We start from the raw sequence: 23,504 nt of genomic DNA, 5'->3' as shown, positions 1-23,504 counted from the left end.
TATTTTTATTGAGATTTCATTATTTTATTAATTAAGTTAGTCTAAATTGGCATCTTTAAGATGTTGAGTCCTTGTGTTCAAGAACATATATCTTTCTATTTCCTTCAGGAGAGTTTTAAAGATTTCCTCAGTTAAATTTTGTACATTTCTTATTATCTCTCGATATTTTTTGTCTTTATTGCTATTAAATAGGTTTATAGATTGTAACTTATGATTTATATACATGAAGTCTTATTAATTTCTGTGTACTTTTTAATCTTCATCTTATTGAATTCCATTATATAGTATTTTTTTCCAAGTGATTTTCTTTGAATTTCTAGATTATAGTTATTATCTGCAACTAGTGATAGGTTTATCTCTTCTTTCAGGAATTTATACCTCTGATATTTTTCTTATCAGATTATATTGAGGAATTTAAGCAAGACATATCTTTTTAGGCAGTTGTGTGTGTGTGTGTGTGTGTGTGTGTATTTTTTAACCTTACTTTGCAGTGGTGGGAATCAAAACCAGCAGTGGCTGGGCAAATGCTCTACCACTAAGCTGTGTCCCAATCCATAGATTTATATTGATGACAACAGAATAGTTTTGGTTTATGGTATCTTAAAGCTTTAAAGCTGCTGCTTCTTTTTTTTTTTTTTTCTATTTAATGGACAAAGGAAGCCAGATAAATAAAAAGGTCTTGATTTTGTCAAATTGTTTTATGTCATTTTTTTCTAATTGTATATGTTTTTTAATCTCTATATGGTATATTTTCTGTGCTTTTTAGATGATAGTTCTAATACTAGAAGTTTCCCCCCACCTTACGGTTACCTTTGTGCCCTTATGGGATACTTACCTTCTTTTCTTTTTTTAAAATAGTCTTTTGTTTCCCTTAACGAATAACATTATTTCTCTTTATTAACTAGTTTTAGGCTAGTTATTAGCTTGTTTATTTACCCCTTGGGATTTAACTCTTTAATTTTGCTTAAATTTATAGTATTTGGTTTTCAACTTTGAATCCTGTTACACATAAGGTACAGTTGTTGAATTTATTCTACTTTATTTTCTACTTCTATCAGTCATTTATTTTGTATATATTATCTCATTCTTAGAGTACATAACAGTTGCATTCCATTCTGTCATCAGTACATATATTTGTTTTCATCTTAAATCTACAATTAATGTATTGGTGCTCACTATCAGTCCTTTTGCTGAAATTTTTCCTGTTGTTCAGTGGTTTCAGTTTGTCCTCAAGTTGTTTCTTTAAGAAGGTTTCATATGGATAAATGCTGAGATTTTGCAGGGTCAGTAGCCTTATTTATGAAAGACTGTTTGGCTAACTACAAAATTACTGACTCACACTTTCTTTCCTTGAGTGTCTTTTGGAAAATTATCCACTGTCTTCTGACATTGAATGCCCAGTTAGAGAAGAATGATGCTGGTGTACTTTTTTTTTCTTAGAAGAGTTCAGCTTTAAGTAATCCCAGTAACTCAGGAGGCTGAGGCAGGAGGATCTCAAGTTCAAAGCCAGTCTCGGCAACTTTGCAAGGCCCTAAGCAATTTCATGAGACCCTGTCTCAAAATAAAAAATAAAAAGGGCTAGGGATATAACCCAGTGGTTAAGCTCCCCTGTGTTCAGTTCCTAGTACCAAAGAAAAGGGATCTGTTTGTTTGTTTTGTTTTGTTTTATTTTCCCTTTTTAAGACAGTGTCTTGCTGAGTTGCACCCAGGGATGGTCTTGAACTCATGATCTTCCTGCCTTAGTCTCCTAAAGAGTGGATTTCAGGCACATGCTGCAGAGCTTGACTTTAGGGATTTGTTTTTTGTCTGGTTGCTAAAAGTATTTTTTCCGACTCTTTTATTAGATATTTTTTACTTAGTTGGCCATGTGGAGTCAATTTTATTTAGAATATGAGATTCCCTTTGAAAATATAGGTAGGTACAAGTCATATCTTTTTTAAAAAAATAAATATCAGCTTATTTTCACTTTAAAAATTTCCATCCAATGTGTATACTTTACCAAGTGTTTGTGGCAGTTTAATTTTTATTTTTGAATTAAAAAAATGTTTTTCTTCCATTTCTTTGCTGAGTTTTGCTGTGCATTTTAACTGCATTATGCATTTTTGAACACATGTTAAAAAGTAGGGTTGTATTTTCATCTATTTTGTGATATTGTCTGTTGATTTTTTGTTGTTGTTGTTAAAGATGTTACACTGCCCTTTCCCCCCCACACACAATTTTTACCTGGTATCTTTGTGTAGATACATACTGGGTTTTTGTTGTTCATATTTGATCAAGATGCATTCTTTCAAACTACCTATTAAGAGGGAAATTACAGGTATGCCAAGAACATTAGTTGCATCTTAGGTGCAAGATAGTTTTCCTGGTTTCTCTGCTCAAAACTTCTGTCCTCTTTTGTGCCAGTGGATTCATTCTTCAAAGTATAGCCACATCTTCTGGGCCTCTCTAACTTAAGTGATTTAAGTAGTGTGAACTATCAGCCTTGAGTTCCCACAGGTTCTTATAGCTTCTACTACCAAAAGATATGACTTCTGCCTTCTAAATTTCTTGCTTTGTATGTTAACAATTCGAGAATTTGGGAAATTATATACAAGTTTTTATACAACTTTCCTGTAAGTTTGAAAGAAAAATGCATGCCTCACTTTTAGAAGAGTAGTTTTTTCTGAGACTGAAACTTTTCCCTCCACTTACTCTCATGACACTTTCTATATCTCCTTCTCTAGTTGCTTCTGAGATTTCCCTGATCCAGTCTCAATTATAAATGTTGCAATTCTGACTTAAGAGAGGAACCTTTTTTGGGGGGAGTGAAAATTTGCTATTCCCCCACTATTTTATACTTTTTGTCATTCTCCCATGCTCAGATGTGGCTTCTTGCATAGGTTCTAGTAGTCCCGGGTACTTTGGGCCATGTTTACTTATGATTTGGTATTTTCTGCTTTTTATTATCTTCTAGTTTTACTGAAGATATATGGGTTTGTTTTGTTTTGTTCTTTTTCTTAACTTTCTCTTTGTTGCTCTACACAGGTCCTAGGAGAAAGATGGGGAAATTTGGAAATTGCTATTATGTTCCTACTGGAACATGAAGTCTAGCTTTGGAAATTTTTAAGAATAATTTCTAAATAATCTATCAAAGAAATCACAAAAGAAATTTGAATTTCAAATTGAGTGATTAACAGTACACATCAGAACTGGCATAATTGACTAAAACAATGCTTAGAGAGAATTTAGAACTTTAAATGCCTATTACAAAAAAAGAAAAGCATCAGTGACCTGAGTATTCATCTCAACAGTTAGAAAAATAACAGAAAATTAAATTCAAAGAGAATAGAAGAAAATAAAAGCTAAAAATAGAAACCAATGAGGGGGGTAAAACTTATTTCCTTTAAGTAGGGAGACTTCAAAGATTCTTAAGAAGGATAGTGACATGATCATATTTGTTTTCCAGAAAGAGACCTCTGGCAGCAGTGTGGAGAATAGATAGAGGAGAAAAAAACTAATCTGAGAAGCCAGTTAGGAGGCTTTTCAATCACTAGTTCAGGTAAGAGATGGTGATGGTCTGATGTGGGATGGAGAGGAAGGAGAAAATTCCAAGGATTAAGCTAAAAGCAAAACAAAAAATAGATTTAAGAACCATGTCCAGAAAAAAATCTTTGGGTATAATTACTGGTACATGGAAATAATGAGAAACAAGGATTAGAAATTTTACTAGGTTTTTGAAGGAATTCCCTTTGCAAGTAGACTACAAACTTGGTATACTAATCAAGATTCGACTGGAGAAGCAGAACCAGTAGTAGATTTGTAGAGATTTGGTTTCTGTAGTTGTAGGGGCCAGTAAAACCAGTCTGAAGTCTTAGGGCAGGCTGTCAGGAAAGACAGGCTAGAAATCTTGGACACAGTCTGAAGCTATTTTCTATAGGTGATTTTTGTTCTCTGTTTTGGGGAAGCCCCAACCCTGCTTTTAATTCATTTCAACTAATTGAATCAGGCCCATCCACATTATCCAGAATAATCTCCCTTACTTAAGTCAATTGATGATGGACTTTAATTACATCTACAAAGTAGGCTTCATACAACACATTAGTATTTTATTGAATAAATGGCAAATAGTAGCCTAGCCAAATGTGACACATTAAAAAAAAAAGCAACAATACTTGGCCTAAAAATTTCTGTGATTATTTAATCCTTGAAACAACCTTTGAATGCAGTGACTGTGCTCTATCATAAACTGATTTCCAAGAAGGGGATACCCTCTAACACACATTCAGATTAATGACTCTGAAGGCATGAATGCCAGTGCTGTCCACTGAATATGGGAGGTAGATCTGCTGGTGCTGGTTAGTTGGCAGTATACACCATATGTAGATAGATTGCATGTTAACATGTTCATAGCATAATAATTCTATGGAACATATGGATAGAGACATGTAGTATGTAGTTATAAATTTAGGTCAGAAAATCTGTAGTGGTAGGAGCTAAAATTAAGAAAATATCTTGAGTCCTCTGAATCTAAATTTATATTTAAAACAGAAGTGGGAAAAGTCTCTAGGGATAGTGATTTGATTAAATCTAAACAGGAAAGAGAAGGGTGAGACCATGGGGGATAGCAATATTTAAGGAGTGAATTAGAACCACTAAACAAGTAATGATTATTACAGAGTGTATGAGAGCCAAAAATAGTACTAAGAAGCCAAGAAATAGAATATGTTCAAAAATAGATGATTTAAAGTTAAACAATGAGAGCTTTTTCAGTAAAGTCAAGAGCAAGACAAGGATATCATTACTATGATTTAGTTACTGTCATGTTTTCTAATTTCTGTTCTTCTTACAGGTTTCAATCTACATGTTACTTCCTTGAGAAGCGTTGTTTGACAGACACCCTTCTCCCCCATCCAGCCATCCCCCAAGTCTGAGTTAGGTATTTCTCTTATGTATTCCCATAGCACAGTATACTTCCCCTGTACTGACATGTGTCACCCTGAATTGAAAGTGTTTATTTTTCTGTGTCTCCAGTTAGAATGAGAGCCCCTTTAACTAGGCACTGTCCATCTTATTCCCCAGTGTACCTTCCATGCCTAGTGTAACTCTTGGTCACATTCAGAAAAAAAAAGAATAAATAAATCCATGAGCATGAAGGAGGAGCATTCCAATGAGTCTGAAAAGTCAGAAGTATTTGTAGAAGTAAGTGATGTCTTAGCTGAGATTTAACAGTGTTATGAGATCAAGAATTTGGAATGAAAAGCAGATGTCCAGGAATAAATGTTAAAAGACAAGAGAAAAATCTAAATAAATGAAATCGATTGAGCCTTTTGAGAAATCCTAAAATGTTAGTTCTCCCAAAATTAAATGCAATTTTAATTAAAATCCCAATAGGATATGAGGTTTGAGTAATTTGGGGCTGGGATTATAGCTCAGTGGTAGAGCACTTGCCTAGCATTGTGAGGCACTGGGTTCAATTCTCAGCAACATATACAAATAAATAAAAATAAAGTCCTATCAACAACTAAAAATAAAAATAAATAAATTAAATAAATAAATAAATACACACACACGCACACACACATATATATAAACAAGTATAAATATTTTTTTAAAAGAATAAATGACCAAGAATAGCCAGTACTATTTTAAAGAAAAACAAAGGATTGCCCTACTTGTTAGAAAATTCTAACAGTATGTCACAGTGATTTAAGTGTAGAGACAGACAGGTTAATAAAGCAAAAAAAGTACCTAGAAGCAATGCAGATGTGTGTGTGTGTGAAATTTTTGTAAGTGGTGTTTTACATAAATGGGAAAGAGCAAAATATTCATTAAATTGTGTTATATAATTGTTAACCATTTTAAAAAATAGTTGGATCTATCTCACACTTTATATAAAATTTATTTCTAGGGATCCTAAATATGAAAAGCAAAACTTTGGAATTATTTGGAATAAAAATAAGAGAATAGTTCTAACACTGAGCAAGTTACAAAGTGTAAAACATAAACTTGACTATGTCAAAATTTAAACTTCTGTAATACAAATGATAACATGAACAACTTTAAAATACCAAAATATTTGTAGCTCATTTAATTAAGAGCTTTATAAAATATAAGGACAGATGAAATAGAAAAATGGATAGTTATCAAAAGAGGAAACCTAGTTGGACAAGGTAATGCATAGTTGTAATTCTAGCAACTCAGGATGATTGCAAGTTCAAGGACAGCCTGGGCAATTTATTGAGAGCCTGTCTTGAAACAAAAAAAGAGGAAACCCAAATGGCCAATAAACACATAGAAAAAAAATTCATTGATAAATAGGAAATTACAAATGAAATCAACAAAGTATCATTTCACACCCATCAGATTTATAAAATTAAAAAGTCTTATAAAATACCAAATGTTAGTGGTGGTAATGTAAAAGGAATATTCACACACTGTTGGTAGAAGTGTGATTTGGTACAACTACTTGGGAGAACAGTTTTCATTATCTAGAAAATACAAAGTAAGCTGGTAATCCCAGAGGCTTGGGAGGCTGAGGCAGGAGGATGGCAAGTTCAAAGCCAGCCTCAGCAAAAAGCAAGTCGCTAAACAACTCAGGGAGACCCTGTCTCTAAATAAAATACAAAATAGAGCTGGGGATGTGGCTTAGTGGTTGAGTGTCCCTGAGTTCAATCCCCAGTACGGCCTCCCCCGCCCCCCAAAAAAAGAAAATACAAAGTGAAAATGAAATTGAACTTACTTTAAACCAAGAGATATCTTGCACATGTGACTGACACATTACATGTAATAGCAGAAATTTGAAACAGCCTAAATTCCTGCCAACAGTAGGATGAATAAATAGTATATATAAATTGTTACTCTGATGTATTACGTAACAGTCAAGGGAATGAACAGATCTGGATGTATTAGTATAGATCTTCAAAACAACATTGGAAGGGCAGGTAAATAGCAAAAGGATGTGTTATTTATATAAATTTAAAACCAAACAAAAGTATATAGTGGTTATATACAAATTCAGAAAAATTATAAAAACAGATGAGACAAATACATACCAACTTTAGGATTGTGGTTCCCTTTAGAAAGAAAGAAAGAAAGAAGAAAAATGGAATAGTCTGCCTATAGGAAGAATTCACCCAAGGCTGCATGTTTTAAGAAAAATATGAGTATGTTTATTTATGTGAATGAAATGTAACTTGTGCTTTTGTGAAGCAAAGAAAATCTTAACCTTTTTTTAAAAAAAAGATTATAATATCATAATGAAATGAAAATAACACTTAAACATGTTAATGGTTTTGTCCCCCCACCAGCTTTATTGAATTGGGATTGACAAAAATTTTATTTTTAAGGCACACATGATTTTTGATAATACATATGCATGTGAACCACAGTCCAGTTCATTAACATATCCATCACCTCACAAGTTATGTGTGTGTGTGTGTGTGTGCGTGCCCATTTGTGTGTGTGAGACAGAAGATTTGAAACCTTCTCTGTAAATTTCAGGTGTACAACACATTATTACCTTTATTCACCATACTGTTTCTAGAACATACTTTTATATTGAAAGTGTGAATCTTTTGACCAACATTTCCCCATTTCTTTCTCCTCCCATCCCATTAGAATGGTAACCATTCCAGTAGTAGTTACCATTAGAATGATAACTACCATTCTAATCTCTGTTTCTATGAGTTTGGCATTTTCAGATTCCATGCAGTATATGTCTTTCTGTGTCTGGCTTATTTTACTTAACAAGTCCTCCAGGTTCATCCATGTTGTCACAAGTGATAGGACTTCATTCTTTTCATTCTTTTTCAAAGCTGAATAATATTTGCTTACACATACACACACACACACACATATTTTCTTTATTCATTGATCTTTCATGGGCACTTAGGTTATTTCTTATCTTGGCCTTTGTGAATAATGCTGCAGCGAACATGAGAGTACAAATCTCTCTTCAGTATGGCGATTTTATTTCATTTGGATACAAACCCAGTAGTAAGATTGCTGGATCATATGGTAGTTCTATTATATTTAATTTTTTGAGTAATTTCCACTGTTCTCCATAATGGCTATACCAAAGGTTTATTTATTAACTGCCAATAAAATGTAATGCTGCTATGAAACATGAAAAGTATTGCAGTCACCCCCTTACTTGCCAAATTTCCTCCTTTTTTTTTTTTTTTTTTTGGTAATATTGGGAACTGGAGCACTCTACCATTGAGCTATATATCCACTCTTTTTTTTTTTTTTTCCATTTTTCATTTTGAGGCAAGGTCTCTCTAAGTTGTCTAGGCTGTTATTGAACTTAAATTCTCCTGTCTCAGCCTTCAGAGTTACCGGGATTACAGGCTACATGCTCAGCTTAAATTTTGTTTCTCTCACATGAGTACACTCTTTTATTTTTTCTATGTAATTTTGATTTGTAATCCTTGCGGCTGGTGTGCTACACTATATAAAATAGCGCTTATTCTACTTGAAATTACCTGAAGAAAACTGGGATTGAATACTACAAAGGAGAATACCTTGTGCAGTGGAAACATAACAGAAGATCCATTCTGGTCTCATTGTTTAAGGAATATTCCCAAGGCAATGACAGATAGGAACCACATGAAATTGACGGAGATAAACATAGACAATTACTCTTTAAGAAAGAAAGCATTGGGGCTGGGATTGTGGCTCAGTGGTAGAATGCTCACCTAGCACTTGTGAGGCACTGGGTTTGATCCTCAGCACCACATAAAAATAAATAGATAGATAGATAAAGGTATTGTGTTCAACTACAACTAAAAACTCTGAATACTAAAAATAATTTTTTAAAAAGAAAGCATTTTAGTTCTTTCTAATTGTATGATAAACTTGTCTTGAAAATAATTGTCAATGATATTTAATGACTTCTCATCTATGTAATTAAACTATTTTACTAATCTAAAATTTAAAAATTTCTTTTTCTCGCTTTTCAGTATCAAATTGGGAGATATCTTATAATTGATGATTTAATCACAGTTTAATTTTATTTTTAATGTTTTCTTTTTATTTTTAATGTTTAAAGAAAATTTTTGGTACCTGGGACTGAAGCCAAGAGTGCTTACCCATTGAGCCACACCCAACCCTTTTCAGTTTTTGTGATAGGATCTGGCTATGTTTCCTAGGACCTTGCTAAGTTGCTGAGGCTGGTCTTGAATTGCAGTCTTCCTACCTTGGCCTCTCAAGGCATTGAAATTACTATGTGCACCACCATATCTGACTATCGGGTTTCTTTTTAAAGATACATAATAGCATTAATGGCATCTTAGATTTTAATGAAATGCAGAATTTTTATTTATTTAGCCTTCCTTGAGCCCAAAATCATTTGCAATTTGGATTTTATTATTAAAATTCATAAATTTGAAGAGCATCATAGTAAATCTAAATCTGATGTTGTTAGTTGTATATCCCTTAAAATGTTTTTGTTTTTTTTTTTTCATTTTTTTATTTTTATTTTTTGATTCATTTTGAACCTGGGGCTTTGCACATGCTAAGAACATACTCTACTACTAAATTACACGCCCCCCCAACCCTCTCTCTTAAAATATTTTTTTTTTACCACTTTTTGTGTGCCAGATAGAATGCTAAGCATTTTAAAATTATCTCATATAAACTCCACCACAGAGCCAGGTGAGGTGAAACACTCCTGTAGTCCCAGCCACTTGTGAAGCTGAGATGAGAGGATCATTGGAATCCACAAGTTTAAGACCAGCCTGGGCAACATAGCAAAACTTCATCTCAAAAGAACAGAACAAAACAAAACAAAAACTCCACCGCAGTTATATGAGTTAGTTGATTCCCCAGCTGAAGTTTCGAAACAGTCATTTTATTTGCCCAAGAACATATACTTTTCATTTAAATGGTAGAGATCAACTCTTCTGACTCCAAAGTTTATACCTTTAACATTCACAAGTTTTGTAGTCCCTTAAGAAACAAGGTTATTGGCAGGCAAAACTCTCTTTTTAAATTTCAGTTAATTTTTTTTTTTTCTTTTAGAGCTGGAGGGTAGATCTGTGATAAGAGTACTTTCTAGCACACATAAAACCCTGTATTTGATCCACAGCACCACACAGTTTTTATTTTGCCTTTTTATTTTTTAAAAAATATTGCTAGTTGTAGATGGACACAATACCTTTATTTTATTTTATTTTATTTTTATTTTATTTTATGCTTAGGATCAAACCCAGTACCTCACACATGCTAGGTGAGTGCTCTACCACTGAGCCATAGTCTCAGTCCTGCCTTCTTATTCTTTTTAGTAAAAAGTAGCTTGCTCTAAAGCATTCAAGGTAAAAAGTAGTCAGCATGGGGCTGGGGTTGTGGCTTAGCAGTAGAGCACTTGCCTAGCTCGTGTGAAGCCCTAGGTTCAATCCTTAGCACCACATTAAAATAAATAAATAAAATAAAGGTATTGTGTTTAACTATAACTAAAAAAATTTTTTTAAAGAGGTCAGCATTTATAAATGTAGAATTTAATCCTTGTAATTTGATTTTGCTTACACGTCAGAAGTTTACATTGCATATGCTTTCTTAGCATGGCAGACAGATTTATCGTAATCACAATAGTAGTGTTGCTTCCTTCATTTATTTGTCTTGAGTTCAGGTTTAAGATTGCTGGGCATAGTGGCACATACCTATAACCCCAGCTAATGGGAGTCTGAGCTATAAAGATTCCAAGTTTGAGGCCACACTGTCTCAATTTTTAAAAATAAATACATAAAAAGGGCTGGGCATCTACAACTAAAAAAAATAAATAAATAAGGTTGTGGCTCAGTGGTAGAGTGCTCACCTAGCACATGTGAGGTGCTAGGTTTGATCCTCAGTACTACATAAAAATGAAGATAATGTATCCAACAACAAGTAAAAAGAAAAAAATTTTTTTAAAAGGACTGGGATGTAGAGCATACCTGGTTTCAATTTCTAGTATCCTATACCCATTTAAAAAAAAAAAAAAAAAAGAACAAGAGCTAAGATTAAGAAATAATTTTATAATACTCAAATTAGTACTTTCAGAAGTAAATCAAAACAGAACATTTCTTTGGGGTATAATGCAAGTTTTTCAGCTGATTCAGGTAGCAGAACAGGAATTTTTATCAAGGTGAGGTCAAGTAAGGCCAACTAAAGATATCTAGGTCAGATTTAACCAGGCAGTCTGTCCTCATGTAGCAGGAATCTTAGTGGTGCCCTTTGTCAGATTTTTTTTCTTGATTCTTAATACAACCTTGATTCAAATCTGTTTCTTGATTTATACTGTTTGAATCTGGTTGGATGTGCCCTTCATATTTGGTGCACTGCCCTCTTTAGATCACACTTTTCATTATCTTGGAAATTCTTTGGTGAATTATTTTTGTGTTGCTCCTATGTTGATCTCATATCCTTTTTTTTTTTTTTTTGTGTGTGTGTGTGTGTGTGTGCGTGATGCTGGGAATTGAACCCAGGGTCTTGTGTATGCAAGGCAAGCACTCTACCAACTGAGTTATATCCCCAGCCCCCATCTCACATCCTTTCCTTCCTCTTCCCAGGAGTTTCATAAAAAAAGTACATTTTTTTTTTGACATCTTACATGTTAGAAACTGTACTTTATCAACAAACCTCAGGAGACTGAGACAGGAGGATGGCGTGAGCCAGGAGAACACAGCAACCCTACCTCAGAAATAAATGGTAGTTTCTTTCTTGGAAATAGTTTTTCTTTAGAAGTTTGAAAGCATTGCTCCATAAAAAATAAAATAAAATAACAGTTAGTTTGTATTCTTTATGCAGTACTGGGGATTGCTTGAACCCAGGGTCTTTCACATTATATCCCCAGCCCTACTCCTTTTTTTGTTTGTGTGTGTGTGTGTGTGTGTGTGTGTTACTGAGGATTGAACCCAGGGACAGACACTCGATCACTGAGCCACTTCCCAGCCCTATTTTGTATTTTATTTAGAGCCAGGGTCTCACTGAGTTGCTTAGTGCCTTGCTGTTGCTGAGGGTGGCTTTGAACTTGTGATTCTCCTGCCTCAGCCTCCTGAGCTGCTGGGATTACAGGCGTGTGCTACCACACCCGGCCCTGCTTCATTTTTTTTTTCTTTTTTAATGTTTTTTTAGTCGTAGATGAACATAATACCTTTATTTATTTTTATGTGGTGCTGAGGATCGAACCCCACTCCTTGCACGTGCTAGGTGAGTTCTCTACCGCTGAACCACAACCCCAGACCCCTGCTTCACTTTTAAAAATAACTATATTGAGGTTTAATTTATATAGTATAGAATTCACCCATTTTAAGTGTATATCTTTATATGTCTTTATTCCCCAATTTTCCTTTACTTTCTAAAAATTTCCTCAACTTCATCTTCCAATTCTTCTTTTTCATTAATTTTATTATATTTTTTTATTTCTAACTGTTCATTTTTTATTTCATGAATATTATTTTTGAATATCATGCTGTTTCTGTTTTACAGATGCCATATCCTTTCTTAGCTTTCTGAACATACTAGCTAATTTTGGATTTATTTCTGGTATGTACTTATGCTTTCCCCAAATTCCTCTTTGTTTGTTTTGTTCTCAGTCTTTCATTCTGGAAGATGTTCCCAGATGTCTAGTATCCTTGATTATCTACTCATGATTCAGTGGGAGTCTAAAACCGTGGCTGGAAACACAGAATACAGGGAGCAGACTTTTTTTTTTTTTTTAATTAACTTATTTTACAGTCAAATGCATTTTGACATATAGTACACAAATGGAGCACAACTTCTCATTCCTCTGGCCGTACATGGTTCAGAATCACTCCAGTAGTGTAATCATACATGTATACAGGCTAATAATGGCTGTCTCTTTCTACTGTCCTTCCCATCCCCAGAGCCCCACTCCACCCCTCATTCCCCTCTATACAAACCAAAGTTCCTTCATTCTTCCCTATCCCCCCACCCCATTATAGATCAGCATCCTCTTATCAGAGAAAATATTCAGCTTTTGGTTTTTTGAGATTGGCTTATTTCACTTAGCATGATATTCTCTAATTCCATCCATTTTCCTGCAAATACCATAATTTTATTCTTCTTTAAGGCTGGTAATATTTCAGTGTGTATATGTACTATATTTTCTTTATCCATTCATCTGTTGAAGGGCATCTAGGTTGGTTCCATACTTTAGCTATTGTGAATTGAGGTGCTATAAACATTGATGTGGCTACATCACTGTAGTATGTTGATTTTAAGTCCTTTGGGTATAAACCAAGGAATAGGATAGCTGGATCAAATGGTGGTTCCATTCCAAGTTTTCTAAGGTATTTCCATACTGCTTGCACCAATTTGCAGTCTCACCAACAATGTATGAGTGTTCCTTTTTCCCCACATCCTCACCAACGCTTATTATTGCTTGTATTCTTGAAAATTACCATTCTGACTGGAATGAGATGAAATCTTAGAGTAGTTTTGATTTGCATTTCTCTAATTTCTAGAGGTAATGAACATTTTTTCATGTTTGTTGATTGATTGTATTTCTTCTTCTATAAAGTGTCTGTTCAGGCTGGGGGCTGTGGCTCAGCTGTAAAGTGCTTACCTAGCACGTGCGAGGCCTGGGTTTGATCCTCAGCACCACATATAAATAAATAAAATACAGGTATTATGTCCACCTGTAACTAAAAAATAAATATTTTTAAAAATAGATAAAGTGTTCAGTTCCTTAGCCCATTTATTGATTGGGTTATTTGTTTTTCTGTTAAGTTTTTTGAGTTCTTTATATATCCTAAAGATTAGTGCTCCGTCTGAGGTGTGTGTAGTAAAGATTTTTTTTTCCCATTCTGTAGGCTCTCTCATCACGTTATTGATTATATCCTTTGCTTTTTAGAAGAAGCTTTTTAGTTTGAATCCATCCCATTTATTGATTCTTGATTTTATTCTTGTGCTTTAGGAGTCTTGTTCAGGAAGTCAGATCAAAAGCCAAAATGATGAAGATTTGGGCCTACTTTTTCTTTCGTTAGGTGCAGGATCTCTGTTCTAGTGTCTAAGTCTTTGATCCACTTTTGAGTTGACTTTTTGCAGGGTGAGAGAGATTCAGTTTCATTCAGGAGAGATTTGTTCACTCTGAGCTTCATCATGAGGTGATTTCAGTGGATTGAGGTTGGAGAATCTTTAAATTTCTTCTCTTGGCAGGTCAAGTTACCCAAAGATGAGTCTTCCAAACTCCAGTCTGGTTACCTACATTCTGGAAGTCAAGATGGGGATTCTGGCTGAGGAAATCCTTCATTCAGCATTTAATGTTTATAGTCATTTAATCCTTTGTTTATAGTACAGTCTTGTCCTTCAACTATGCCTGGCATCTTTCTTCCTAAGAGTCTTTGTTTTGCATCTGTAAACTGATGCAAAAAGGAAGAAGGGGCAGCTGTTCAGGATCTAGATAGAGGATCTAGGACTTCACCTTCTCAAACTGATTTCCTCTTTATTTTTCTGCATCATCCACATCCTTTTATCACCAGTTTCAGAGTTACCTTGTACAGCCTCTTCTGCATTTTGAGGACTTGGTAGTGTAAATGCAGTTGGTTCTTAACCTTTACCAAAACAGCTGGCTGTGATTTCATTTTCTTGGGTCTACTATATCAGTTACAACTTGCCTACTCACTTTTCATCTTCCAAAATGTTGATGTAGTTTCTCTTCTGTTCTCTCCTTCTAGGTTTGTGTCTTTTTTTTTTTTTCTTACCATATTTATAGTGGAGTTTGAAAAGAGAATGAAATGAGATACTCCTGCTGCCTTAACCCAGGCTCCGTGTTTAAGGACAGGGACTTTGATTCATCTCTTTGATTTCCAAACCATAAAGGAGATACTTAATAAATGTTTGAGTGGATTATTAAGTCCTATTTTACATCTATATTATCTATCACTGCTTATCAAACTGATACAAAACTAAATGACTCAGACAACAATAAATATTATCATATACTTTCTATCAGGAATTAAGGGATGGCTTAACTGGTTGGTTCAGGTTCAGGGACTCTCATGAAGCTGCAATCAGTGTTAAGACTTTACTGGAACTGGGGAATCCAGTTCAAGATGACTCACTCAATTGATGATGACTTATTTCTGAAGACCTCATGAGTTCCTTGCCATGTGGACCTCTCCTTAAGTCTGGGTAAGTGTCCTCACAGCACTATAACTGGCTTACTCTAGAGTGAGTAATCCATGAGAAAGCAAGACAGAAGCTCTAAAACATTAATACCTAGCATGGAAAGTTACATTCTATCATTTCCATAACATCCTATTGGTTACACAGATCATTTATATTCAATGTAGGAAAGATTACACAAAGCTTTGAATCCCATAAATCAGGACTCACCTCGCACACAGGCTATAACAGTTTACATGAACTAGAAAAAGAAGAGCAAATTAAACCCAAAGTAAGTAGAAGGTAAAATATAATAAAGATAAGAGAAAAAATTGAAAAAATTAAATAGAGAATTAAGGAAGCCAACTTTTGGTTCTTTAAAAATTTTAATAAAATTAGCGGGGCACAGTGCTATACACCTGTGATCCCAGACAAGTTTCAGGCCAGCTTGGGCAACTTAGAAAGACCCTGTCTCGAAATTTTATAAGGCCTGCAGAGGGGAATGGGAGGTGTTAGGGATGTAACTCAGTGGTAGAATACCCAGGATTCGATCCCATGTACCAAGGGGAAAATTTGATAAAATTAATAAACTAATCATAGGACTAATCAAGAAAAATAGCAAAAATATTACTAGTATCAGAAATGAAAAGGAGTACTACTAAAGAGCTTTTAGAATTTAATGTTGTGTTAAAAGGGAATGTCATGAACAACTTTATGCCAATTCGGTAACTTAGTTAAAACAAATTCCTTGACAGACACAGCTTTACCAAAATTGGAATAACCCTGTATCAAATAAGTTGAATTTATAATCACTTCTCACAAGAAAAACACCAGTCTTAAATAATTTCACTGGTGAATTTTACCTAATATTAAGGAAAAAATAATTCTAGTCTTTCATATATTCTTTCAGAAAAACAGAAGAAGAAAAAAGGCTTTGTAACTCAATTTTTGAGGCTATTATACCTAATACACCTGACAAAGGTAACATATACTCTCAACACAACAAACTACAATAAAAGAAAACTTATAAAAGCATTTAGAAAAACATGTAGGCATCATCATACATTTATGATGAAAAGATCGAACACTTTTGCCCTAAGATCAAGAACAAAGCAAGGATGCTTAGGTCCCAACCAATGGTAAATCAAAAAAAAAAAAAAAGAAGAAGAAGAAAAGAAATAAAACTGTTTCAGGAAACAATAGTCTACACTAAAAATTTTAAGTAATCTATCAAAAAAAATCCCTACTCTAATTAATAGATGAATTTATCAAGATTACAGGATACTAGTTGCAGTTATAAAACAACAGTGAATACTAGCAATATAACAGCATTCAACAATTGGAAAAATGAAAACATTTTACCATACGTAACATCAAAAGAACATGCAATATTTTGGAATAAATCGAAAGCTGCAACAGATTATTAAGAAAGTTAACAAAGTGGCCTGGTGTGGTGGCGCACACCTGTAATCCCAGCGGCTCAGGAGGCTGATACAGTAGGATCGTGAGTTCAAAGCAGCTTCAGCAACCATGAGGCGCAAAGCAACTCAATAAGATCCTGTCTCTAAATAAAATACAAAACAGAGCTGTGGATGTGACTCAGTGGTTGAGTGCCCCCTTAGTTCAATTCCTGGTACCAGAAAAAAAAAATTATAAAAATAGGTACAGGAGTGGACCTACTCAGGATTGATTGATTTTTGCCAAACAGCCAATATAATTCAACAGGTAAAAGGGTAGTCTTTTCAATAAATAATATAGGAATAACTGAATTATTTGTATATTTAAAAAATTAACACTGACTTTATAACTAAAAATTTAATTCAAAGTGTATTTATTATAGGCCAAAACAAAAAACTAATACTGGGAAATATTTAAGAAAAAAACAGGGGCTGGGTTTGTGAGCTCAGTGGTAGAGCTCTTGCCTAGCATGCACGAGGCCCTGAGTTCGATCCCCAGCACTACATAAAAAAATTAAACAAAAGTATTGTGTCCATGTACAACTAAAAATATTTTTAAAAAGAAAAAGGAAAATATTCACAACCATGGAATAAGCAAAGATTTCTTAATAAATGGGAAACCATCTAAGTTAAACTCTTTTAAGAACACTCTTAAGAAAATGAAAAGGCAAGCTATAGCTGGAAGAACACTTGCAAAACATACCTGAGCAAAAGCCTTGTGTCTGAGATGTATGAAAAGCTTAACTCATAAGACAACAGATCAAAATGTAGTCAAAAGCATATACTTGGGGCTGGACTATACCTGGCAGTATTATAGTGTGTGCATAGCATGCACAAGGCCTGGGTTTGATCACCAGCACCAAAAAGAAAAGAAAACAACTTCACAAAAGATGTACGGCTGGGGTTGTAGCTCAGTGGCAGAGCGTTTGCCTAGCACAAATGAGGCACTGGTTTTGATCCTTAGCACTACATAAAAATAAACAAATACAATAAAGGTATGCTGTTCATCTACAACTACAAAAAAAGGTTTTTTAAAAAGATGTGAATAAATCCTTGAAAAGATTCTAAACATCATTGGTTATCCAGGATATACAAATAAGTACCACAACAATATACTTCATAACCTGTAAATTGGCTAAATTTAAAAGACTGACAATACCAAGTTTTAACACAGATGTGGAACATATACTAATGGGGATATAAAATAGTACAACTACTTTAAAAAATAGTTTGGCAGTTTTTTAAAGTTAAATGTTCTCGGGATGGATGCAGTGGTGCATACCTGTAACCCAGCAAATCAGGATGCTGAGGCAGGAGGATCTCAGATTCAAAGCCAGCCTGGGCAACTTGGACCCTGTCTCGGGGTCTAAGAGTTAGGGATATAACTCAGTGGTAGAACACTCCTGGTTTCAATCCCCAGCACTGCAAAAAAAAAATTAAAATTAAAAAAATAAAGTTAAAGCTGGGCATGTGCCTATAAACCCAGTGACTTGGGAGGCTGAGACAGGAGGGTTTCAAGTTTGAAGTCAACCTCAGCAATTTAGGGAGGCCCTAAGCAACTTAGAAAGACCCTGTATCAAAACAAAAAGGGCTGGGGATGAGGTTCAGTGCCACTGGATTACATCCCTAGTACCAAAATAAAGTTAAATGCCTGAGGTCCTAAGCTGTGTCCTCAGCATCTTAAAAAAAAAAAAAAAAGTAAACATTCTCTTGCCATATGGCTTCTATATCTTTGCCCAAGAAAAACAAAATTATATGCCTGTGCAAAGATTTGTTAGTTTGTTCATCTATGTTTGTTCATTCATAATAACTTGAAACTGGAAACAACCCAAATGGCCAATGAGAAGTAAATGGAAGCTGGGCATGTGGTGCACACTGGTAATCCTAATAGCTCAGGAGGCTGAGACAGGAGGATTACCAGTTCAAAGCCAGCCTCAGCAAAATCAAGGCACTAAGCAACTCAGTGAGATCCTGTCTCTAAATAAAATACAAAAAAATAGGACTGTGGATGTGGCTCAGTGGTTGAGTGCCCCTGAGTTCAATCTCCAGTACCCACCCCCCAAAAAAAAGTAGTGAATGGAGGAAAGAAATTGTGATCTATTTGTTCTAATGAAGTACTACCCAGTGATTAAAGCAAATCTAATTCATAAAACAATGTGAATAAATCTCAATTAAGATGTACAACAGAAGCCAAATGCAAAATAACCTGTAGAGTATATGGAATTCTTTATTTTAATTTATTCATTTATATGTGGTGCTGAGAATTGAACCCAGTGCCTCACACATGCCCGACCAGCATTCTACCACTGAGCTCCAACCACAGCCACCATTTATATGGAATTCTGAACCAATTGTTTATGAAAGAAATCAGATGAGTTGTTGCATGAGACAGATAGGAAAGACCTTTTTACAAAGGGGAGTGTTCTCTGGGGGTGATGGAAACGTTCTTTCTTAATTGGAGAGGAGGTAACAGCATAGATGTATATATTGATTGAGATCATTGAAGTTTGCACTTTATTGTATATAAGTTTATTGTATATAAGGTATATTTCAAAATTTTTTTTTCAAAAATGAGATATCACTAACCTATCAAAATAGTTAAAATTCAAGTCTGACAGTGCTAACAGTTGAAGAGAATTTGGCACAGCAGTGACTATTACAAACTGTGACAGGGTCAGTTGTTAACACCACTGTGAAAATTAGTCATTGTCTAAGAAATTTAGACACACATCCCTCTTACCCCAGCAGTTTACTCCTGGGTATAGCCTATTGTAGAGGAATTTGTGTATAACATACAAAGATGTTCTATCATCGTTCATAGTAGCCAAAGAAAGTTACCAACACAAATGTCTACCAGCAGAGTGGATAAATTGTATATTTCTTCAATAGAGTTATGCACCAGTGAAAATGAAGAAACTAATTACATTGAATTAATATGGCAAACTTAGAAACAATCTTAAGTGAAAGTCTCAAAAAGGTCACATGCATTATGTTTCCATAAAATTCAAAAACAAGGAAAACTAAAATAGTATTTAGGGATATGTGTTTTATAAATCCATAAAGATTGGAAATCACTACTGTAGAAGACAGAATTTCGATTACCTTTAGCGGAGAGAAAGGTTAGGGAAGGGATTAGAGAAGAGATTTCTGGGATACTGGTAATAGTTCTTAATCTAAATGGTGGTTACATGGATATTTACTTTATAAAATTTGCTAAGAGACACATTTATGTTTTAGGCCCTTAGGTAAATAGGTGGTATTTTACATTAAAAAAAATAGAGCAGGGCTGGGAATAAAGCTTAGTTGGTAGAGTACTTGCCTAGCATGCACAAGGCGTGGGTTCAATCCCTAGTACCAAAATAGATAGATAGGTAGGTAGATAGATAGATAGATAGATAGATAAAGCAATCTTTAACCTATCAATGAATAAATATTCCTGAGCATCCATATATTTTGCTAGATGATATAGGAAATATAGAGATGTTTAACATATGCGCTGCTGAGAATTGAACCCAGTGCCTCACACATACTAGGCAAGCACTCTACTTCTGAGCCACAACCCTAGCCCCCTACTACTATTCATTTTAAACGTGGCAAATATTTATTATTTCTTTTTTCACATGTTATCTCCTGTTGTATCTTAAGAGAGAAAATTTTAGTTTTGACATTGTGAAAGTAATCCTAATCTCATTTTGATGGAACATTTTTTTATACAGCCTCTTCAAAGAGTTAGCTTATATTGCCAGTATGGTTCTGCCTGGAATTAAGATGTCAGTGGACTGGTGAACCTATGACATGAGTAAAGAGTTCTTCAAAAATGAGAAAAGGAGCTGGGGTTGTGGCTCAGTGGAAGAGCACTTACCTAGCACATGTAAGACACTGGGTTTGATCCTCAACACCATATAAAAATAAATAAATAAAAATATTATATTTATATACAACTAAAAAAACATTTTAAAAAAATGAGAAAAGAGCCAGCACAGTAGTGCACACTAATAATCCCAGCTATTTGGGAGGCTGAGGGAGGAGGATCACAAGTTCAAGGCCACCCTGAGAAAACTTTTTTTTTTTTTTTTTTTTAGAAAGCAGCTCTATAAACTTGCTATCATTTCTGGCACAAGTAGGTACCTTGCATTGATTCATCCCAATGCTCTGAGAAATAGGGTTTTTTTTTCCTTTTTGTACCCTCCACAACAGATGAATAAAGTCTAATAAGTATTGATAAGTCTTTTTGATTTCCAAATCTATCCTTTTTCATTATTCTAACACTGATACCCATCAAAATAGAAACTTAGTTAAAAAATAAACAAAGGCTGGAGATATACCTCAGTGATGTAGAGCATGTGCTTAATATGTATGAGGCCCTGGGTTTAATCCCCAGCACCAAAATGAATAAATAAATATAAAGAAAGAACAAACATGCAATAGTTGATAAATGAAAAATAAATAGGTTTCCAACAGAACAAAGTTTTCTTGATTATTTATGAGTAAATTCAAGAAAAGACACATGACTTTTAGATTATAAAACCTTAATAAAATGAAAATGTCCTTAAATTTGGAGAAACTCTACATTCATGAATTAAACAACTATGAAAGTAGCATTCTGGATATCTAGTCTATTTTGGTGAATTTTCTTTCCCAGGTTTTTTATTTTATTTATCTCAAGACTGGCAATCTAATAATTTCTCATTTTCCCCCAACTCCTCTCAATATTTGTACTTTCTCAACTTTTATTTATCTAATGCCTTCTCACTAACTTATACTACATACATATAAATTTATAATACAATTTATTTATGGTGTTGATGGATATTTGAATTTATTCTTTTTACTCTCACCATGCTATATAATAACTTTTTTTTTTTTTTTGGCACTGGGAATTGAACCCAGAAATGCTTTACCACTGAACTATACCCCAGCCCTTTTTATGTTTTATTTTGAAATAGGTTCTCCCCATGTTACTGAGTCTGGCCTCAAACTTTTGATCTTCCTGCCTCAGTTTCCTGAGTTGCTTGGACTACAGGCATGCCCTACTGTGCCCAGCTTTATGCCTCTTTTGTAGATTGAAATTTCTCGAGCGTATATATATACCAATAGAATGGAATTTCTAGAGTGAAAATTTATTCACATTTTCCAATTTTTATATATTATCATTAGCTCTCCTAAGTGTTTGTAGCAGTTTATATTCTACAGTCTAAGAGTTTTCATTCTTCAATTGACTTTTCAGCTTATATTACCAGCCTTGAAATTTTTTATAAATCTTTATTGGTATGAAATCAGTCTTGCTAATTTGCTTGACACTTTTTACTCACCTTGGTTGGTAGCTTGTTGTTGTTCTTATCTGCATTTCCTTAATTGCAAATCAGATAATTAGTGATACTTTATGGGTTTTGCCAGTTAGATTTTTCCCTTCTATGAAATGTCTAGTAATATCCTTTGCCATTTTTATTCTTGTGTTTTGATTTATAGGAACTCTTTATGTAGTCTAGATTGTAATAATTTGTTATACATATTCTCTACTAATCTCTTTGTTTTTCTAAGTTTTGTTTATTGGTGTCTTTTTTCTTACAGTTTACATGGTTTGTCATTTTGGGGTTTTATTTGTTTGTTTGTCTTGTATTGTTTTGGTACTGGGGAATGAACCAAGGGATCCTATATACCACTGAGCTACATCCCCAGCCCTTTTATTTATTTTAGGTCAGTATCTCACTAAATTGACCAGACGGGCCTTGAACTTAAAAATCCTTCTGCTTCAGCCTTCTAAATTGCTGGGATTAAATAGACACGTCAACATGCCTAGCTTGTTTCTTAATCTTGTTTAAGAAATTATTCTTTACTTCCAAGATCATAAAGTTTTTTTGTTGCTGTTTTTTGGGTTTTTTTGTTTTGTTTTGTTTATTTTTGTTGTTGTTGTTTTTGTTTTTTTTGTACCAGGGATTGAACCCAGGGGCACTTAACCACTGAGCCACATCCCCAGCCCTATTTTGTATTTTATTTAGAGACAGGGTCTCACTGAGTTGCTTAGCACCTTTCCATTGCTGAGGTTGGCTTCGAACTCCTGATCCTCCTGTCTCAGCTTCCCGAGCTGGATTATAGGCATGCGCCACTGCACCTGGCAAGATCATAAAGCTACATTTTCAACAAATATTTGTTTTCCTCTTCATATTTAGTTCTTTGAATGTATGTTTGGTTTTGCATATAGTATGTGGTAGGCTTTTAAGTCTCTTCTGCTAGTCTCTGTGTGTATCCTCACAATTTCTTGATTGGAAGAATTATAACAAATCTTGATGAATGGTGGGCAGAAGGGGTTGCATCCTATTGCATATGTTCAGTCCTATTAGAATTAAATTCCTATGAATTTGCCCATCAATTTGGAGATAATTTACATGAATAAGCTATATTACTCTATTTATTTAGATCATCTATAAAATCTTCCAAAAATAAGATACCTTCTACAGGTCTTACACATCTTTTGCTTTAGACTTTATTCCAAAAACACCTTTTAAAATTTTTTGTTGTGATTATAAGTAGTATCTTTTTAAAACTGCATGTTAAATTAGTTGCTAAGGTATATAAATATAATTTAACTTTGTATGTTAATCATAAATAGAGCAACATTTCTGAACTATCGGTAATTCTGTAATTTATCTGTAGACTTGTGTTTTTCTATATAGGCAGTCATATTATGAAGTATAATGGTTTTGTTTTTCCCTTTCCAAAACCTTTGTACCTTTTATTTCTCTTAATTTGCTTTACTGTGCTATCCAAGATTTTCTATTAAATGAAGTTGAGTTTACCATAAAGTTTTGGTAGATAAGTTTGATCAGATTAAGGGAAGTTCCCTTCTGGTCTTAGTATAGTAAGAATATTTGCTCCAGTGCTGGATTTTATCAAATGCTTTCTTAGGAACATTATCATCAACATTTTCTTTAATATGTTAATATGGTATAATGAATATATTTT

General features: G+C 34.1%; 1 protein-coding gene across 4 annotated transcripts in view; it reads left to right on the top strand.

Moving 5' to 3' along the window:
• The window catches only part of Ago3 (argonaute RISC catalytic component 3), a 115,899-nt gene that overhangs the window by 40,484 nt on the left and 51,911 nt on the right, over positions 1-23,504 (top strand). The window contains exons 1-2 of one of the 4 annotated variants that reach the window (XM_046468757.2): positions 1,038-3,538; positions 4,829-4,915. The exons of 2 other annotated variants lie outside the window; for them this stretch is intronic. The gene's annotated coding sequence lies outside the window, so the exon portion shown is untranslated. Of the gene's footprint in view, positions 1-1,037; positions 3,539-4,828; positions 4,916-23,504 lie in introns of those variants that run through there. One more of the 4 variants, XM_046468758.2, reaches the window with a different exon arrangement.

The sequence above is a fragment of the Marmota monax genome, unplaced genomic scaffold (genome assembly GCF_021218885.2).
Source record: "Marmota monax isolate L192 unplaced genomic scaffold, Marmota_monax_Labrador192_F-V1.1 WCK01_AAM20220418_F8-fsc00008, whole genome shotgun sequence".
In the NCBI taxonomy this organism is placed as follows: Eukaryota; Metazoa; Chordata; class Mammalia; order Rodentia; family Sciuridae; genus Marmota; species Marmota monax.
Note: the sequence above shows the minus strand (reverse complement) of the source record. Positions and strands in the feature narration are given on the sequence as shown.